Genomic DNA, 6,000 nt, shown 5'->3' with positions numbered 1-6,000 from the left:
AAGCAGAGCATCTGGCCACGGGGCTCATTTGCCCCGGAGCAGATGGTCCTGTCCTCTGTCCCCAGCCTGGGCGGTGGGGCTGGGGCTGATGCTGAGCCCAAGGAGCCTTTTGTCACTCTGAGATTTCGCAGGAGGCAGCGCTGAGTCCCACGGGGAGGGGGAGAGGGACAGGCGAGGTCCCTGGGATTGCTCAGAAGTTCTCAGCCTAAACAAGCTCCTGTAGGTGATTTTTTAAAGCCTCCAGAGCTCAGGGCTGACCCCCTTCACCCAGAGCACCAGTGCTGGGCTCACAAGGTCCAAGCATGCCCTGGAGGCTGCTGTGGGGCTGCTTTTACCCATACCGGGGAGGTCCACCCCAAAACCAGCTGCCACTCTCACCATGGGGCTGAGCAAGGCATTGGGTGGAGAGCACTCTTGCCAAGGATGCTGCAAAAAAAAGATTTATGATGTGATGGTTCAGTGCTGTAAGCAGAGCTGAACTCAGCAGGCTCCTGGATTTCCTAAGAGGAGTTTCCTCGTGCTGCGCTGGAGGTTTCCATGCCTGGGGCTGCTGGGCAAGGCTGGAGCACGGTCCTGGAGCAGGACCTCAGCATCACACTCACCCTGGCATGAATTGTGCCTCTGCTTGGTTTTCTCTCCATGGCACCAGGTGTGACATTTATCTTTGGAGCATGGAGCACTTTGCAATCAGCTGCCTTGTGCTTCTGCCCCGTCCCGAGTCCCCTGATAACAGGGGGCCGGGGGGAGCCAAGGTGCCTCTCTCTTCCCATGTCACCTCCAGCTGGGGCATGCCGGCCTCCACCTCCATCCACGCTGGAGAATAACCCCCTTGCTAACCCCTCTCTGCAGAGAGACTCGTGCTTCCTGATTTATCCATATCTGGGATTGCAATCTCCAGCAAAATAGCTCTGGGCTGTCTCCTGAGCAGCTGTGACATAATTATTGTTACCAGAGATTCAAGCAAAACCTCCCTGCGCTCTCCGAGCACTGCAGCGCTTTCTCACTGCCTCTCCCTGCTCTGGAGCAGGGGCTCTGAAGCAGCCCCTTCCTCTTCCAAATTTCTGCACCGGGGTGGAGGGTGTGAGGTCCTTCTCTGGGATCAGTTTTGCCCTTCCTTAGGGGACTTCATACCATGACACCTCTTCTTTTGTCTTCTTGCAAGACTCTTAAAGCAGTGACCCATCCTCATATTATACAGTTATTTTGATTATACGGTGATTTTTATTTTACAGTGATTTTTAGAGGTGTTGCATTGCTGGGGAGTCCTGAGACCTCCTCTGTGCAGGGGGAGGAGGATTGGCTTTGCCATCTCCTCAAGGATTTCTCCTGAGCCTGGCCTGAAGACCTGCCTGTGCCCACGGAGGTGGGAGAAATGGCTGAGCTCGCCTGGGCCTTCAGATGGGCCTCCGTTATCCCCATCATCCCATGGAAACCATCTTCCCCCATTCCTTTGCCAGGAATAAAGCAAGCTGATGACATCTGCAGCGTTACCAGCACGTTCCTCAGCCCTCCAGGTCTCCCAGCTTCCAGGACAGCTGTAAGTTATTCTCGGAGAGCCTATATCCTCCCATCCCACTGGATTTTCCTACCTTGGCTCCACCACGTCCCAAAGGGAGGACAACGCTCGTACGGATCTTCCTCTGGAAGCCTGTTTACGGGAGGACGGGAGCAGTTTTCCAGATGTTCTGGAGGGAAGCGGCTCCATCCAGGGACCTGCCCATCGCGCGCTGCGTGTCCCCGCTAGGACATCTTTTTCCTCGCGCGGAGGATGTGTGTGTTCGGCAGCCGGCCCGGCTCGCAGAAGCCTGGACCCGCTCCCAGACACCTTGGCCAGGGCCACGTCCGACGGGCTGCACGCTCGCACAAGCCGCAACAGGCGGCCTTGGGGGGAGGCCGGCCTCGCGCCAGCCTCGCCGTCGCGCTCCCCAGCTGCGGCACAGACCTCTCTGCTCAGCCAACAACATCCCTTCCCAGACGGAGGCACGCCTGCACGTCGTGGCCCCTTCCTGGAGAGCCATCCTGGATGGCACAGATCCCCCTGGTGTCCCCCACCTGCCTGCCCCGTTGTCCCCAAAATGCTCACGTTCATGATTCCCCACCAAACTCGGCGTGCTGGCCCACACCAACCCACCGAGGGCACCCGGGCAGAGCATTGCTCTTCCCAGAACCCATATCAGGGAGCCTTCTTGGTTGAGAGAACTGAGAATAATAAAAGGAAACGCAACGAGCCCGAGTGCGATAGGAAGCGGGTAGCAGGGTGCTAAAGACGACAGGGGAAAGTCGACGGCAAGCAGCTGCAGCACAGATGCTGAGCAGAAACGAAAGCCTCCTCTCCTAGGGCAGGCCGTGACGAAGCCGCAGAGGCGGCCTGGGATGAGTAAATCGGTTTATCGCGAAGGGAGGAGGTCGTTTGTCACCTTAGGCAAAACCAGCGTGTCACAAATGGGAAACTGCAAATTCTCCGTGACAGTGTGCTGCAGCAGAGAGAAACCACAGATGATGCCGAGGAGAGGAGCCAGGACACTGAGGCATTCAGAGGAAGCCCTGGGCAGGAAGAGAAAGGTCTTGATCCAACTACATCCCGTGTTTAGGTTTAAGCAAGTAAACAGTCCCATTCATGCTCAAGTGCTTTAATGTTTTATTGGGCCAGGATTTCAAAAGTGATGAAAAGTCTGCATGAATCCAGAGCAGAGACTCAGAAAAGAGAGGGGAGAGGAACCGATCAGTCAGCGCGAGAAGGCTGGAGATAAGGGATGGGTCGCAGGCTGCTTTCTATCAGCGAGGCTTCACTGGGGTTACGCAGCTCCTCAGCAGCGAGGAGCCACAAGTGGCTTCACACGGGCTCAGCACAGTTAGCATCTGCAGTAAATCAGGTGGTTTAATGGGATCGGGGCCAGGAGGGCTGCTGATTTCTTTGGGAAGGAGAGGCGCTGCAGGCTCCTTCGACTTGTCAGTGCTCTCGATGTCCTCTCTGCCAGGACAGGCAGGGTCGTGCAGCAGCCAGGTCCTGCCCATGCTGGAAGAGGCTGGACGTCCCCAAAAGGGACACCTGGCACACGAGCTGGTGCTGCAGCGCAGCCTGAGGACTGATGTCCTTCCTGCATAGCCAGCAGGCAGGTGTCCCCCCTGCTTCGTGAGGGGCTGTGGGCGCTCTGTGCCTGGCAGTGCCAAAGGGCATGGGGGAGAAATGACACAGCCCTGTGCCTTCCCCTGCATTTCCCCATTTCTCACTGAGTTTTTAGGGTTCTTACTGCTGTCAGAGCCAGGGATGAGGGGATGCATCCTCCTCCTCATCCAGACTTATATATGATGATCACCGTCCGTCCCTCAGTGTGTGTGTGTCTCACCCTCTCCATCTCCATGCTCACGCTGAGGGAACGCTTGCCAAGGGCGCAGGGCTTCCATCCATACCTGCTCTTTTACGGACATCTGAGTACAGAAGAGAAAGCGCCGGCGAGCAGCTGTCGGCACCAGGTCCCTCCGGACCATGGGACGAGCCGCCCGGCGGGCCGGTCGGGAGCGCCGGTGCCTTTCGGCATTGTCCTAAAGCTCCCGGCCCAAGCCTTGCCGCGGGTTCCCACAGCTGCGCGACAAAGGAGAGACAACAGGCTCCTCTGGGGACAAAACCTAATCTGAGAGATACCGGGCTGAGAAAGCTCTTCCTAAAAAAGCCACAGTCAAAAGCTCTCGGATGCCCTGCGTCCGCGGATACCCGATACGGCCGCCTGCGGTACGATTACCTCCAGGCAGGCTTTGTCCGCTGCGGCTCCCCTGAATGTCACACTTGTTCCCAAATACCAGCGGGGAACAATGCGGGGGCAACACAAGGAAAAGCCTCCTCTGTCCCTCCCGGCCTGAGAGCAAATATCAAATGCCGGTGCTGGAGGGGAGGGAGGGGTACGGTGAGCGAGGAGGCAAAAAGGAAAAAGCCCGCGGTTGAGAAATGCCACGGGGAAACTGGGTCATGGCTATAGGGTGACGGGCAGAAAAGGGGCCTTGCTCTTGGATGTGTTTGGTGTCCTCGCAAGCAGCCCCTTTATGCACAGCTGCTGCAGCCTCTTCCCCACGGACTGAATGGTGTGAGCTGGATGTAATCTGGTTTTCCATCCTTATCTGCCCTCCCTGCTGGCGGTGAAGTCAAGTCCTCTTAAGCCCCCTCCTTCCTGGAGGCCACACATGGTTTCTTCCTCTCGCAGCATGTCCCTTTGTCCCTCGAAGGGAGCGTGTGTCCAGCTGGGTGTGCCAGCGGGACGGTGGCTGGCTCTCCGTGTCTCCTTTGGATGGGGAGATGGTCATCCCACGTGCACATGGAGCTTGGGCAGAGCAGGCAGGAGCCCGGCTCTATCGAAGGCTTTCTGGAAAAGCAGATAATCACTGTCACTGTCACTGCCACTGTCCTCTTTCCCACCTGAGGATGGAGGGGAAAACTGGCTAAAAACACGTGTTCCTGTTGGCACGGCTGCCCTTGGCCCTGTCACCCTGTGCCTGATGGAGGGGCTGATGGGTCCATGCCTGGGCCAGCACACTGGGGCAATGGGGCAGGAAAATGGGATTTTCTGCTAGTTCAGGCTCAAGGTCTGACCCAGAACTCATTGATGTTAGAGGCAGTTTTCCCACTGATTTTGTCAGGCTTTGGCACAACCTTGTAATGAATCACTGGGATGATGGAAAGAGGCAGAGCAGCAGGAACAGAAGGCAAATGACCTAGAGAAACAAATCCAACCAGGCACAAGGGACCGTAATTCATTGCCTCCTCCTCAAAGGATCCCCCTTTCTATCAGTGACTGAAATATATATTTCAAATAAGCTGGAGAAGTGAAAGCTGGGTTTGGGGGTTCTGGACTGAAACGTGTGCAGGGAAGGGACACCTGTCCTCCCCTCATCGGCCTGCGGAGCAGAGAAGGCACGGAGGGATCCAACAGTCCTGTGCAGTAATGGGATCCTGGGGACAAGGCTGGAGGCAAAATTTCATGTTGTCCCCTTTGGTGGTGGAGCAGGATGGATTGGTAGGGTGGGCCATAAAGGGAAATCCTCCAGTGAGAGGAGTGACCCCCCCTGAAGGAGCCGCAGCAGGGCCAAGTGCTGAAGCTGCATTTTGGAGATGAATTGAGGCTCACATGTTGCAAGAGCTGATGGAAGACTTCCTGCACAGAGAAGACAACTCAGGAGCAGCCCCGTCTGTTGCCAAATGGCCACACAGGGAGTGTGACCTTGTCCCATCAGATAAGGAGATTTATTCTGCTCCTTTTGATAGGACATCGATTGAGGTTTCCATGCTTGTGAGGGCACTGGGGGTTCAAAGGGCCGAAGGGTCAGCATGGAGCAACAAAACACACGGCTCTTGGCTTTGCCCAGAGATTTATGGACTCGGTTAGTCTCAGAGCAAGATTGGTATGAACATCCCACTGCCTGTGCCCAGAGCAGAAAGGCAGACTCCACCAAACCCGCCACACTGAGATGAACTCAAAATAAGCCTCAAGACCCCTGGCACACTGGGAGCCCAAATATTCTGGTGCTCCAGAATGGATGAGCTCAGCACAAAATGGAGCAGGAGAGCAGAGCCACTCCGGGAGGGCAGGCTGTCTGTCTCGTGCCGGCTCTGAAGCGAGCTGGGGCCAGTTCTGACACTCGCTCAAGAAAAATAGCTGTTTTGAGAGGACATGGCAGCACCTTCCTCATGATTTGGGGTGAGATCCTCAGCTAGGGCAACTCAATGGGATGTCCCCAGTGGTGCTGCGTCAGCCTGGGAGCGCTCTCTTGGAAATAAAGAGCAGCTGCAGGTGCTGCAGAGCAGGGGGTTTAGCTGAGGGGTTCTCCGTGGACTGAAATCACTGGAGATGAAAGATCTGAGCCCGATTTCGGGCTGGTAATCCCTTGCCACCTGTGCATGTGAGGCAGGCGGAGCAGCAGGGCCGCATGTGCTCCTCCAGCTCGCTGCCTCCAGGAAGCTTCCCCGCACTATTTTTGCAGCGCTGACCTCATTGCTCGGATCAGCCTGCC

The sequence above is a fragment of the Anser anser genome, assembly GCF_964211835.1.
Source record: "Anser anser genome assembly, chromosome: 15".
NCBI classification, from domain to species: Eukaryota; Metazoa; Chordata; class Aves; order Anseriformes; family Anatidae; genus Anser; species Anser anser.
Note: the sequence above shows the minus strand (reverse complement) of the source record.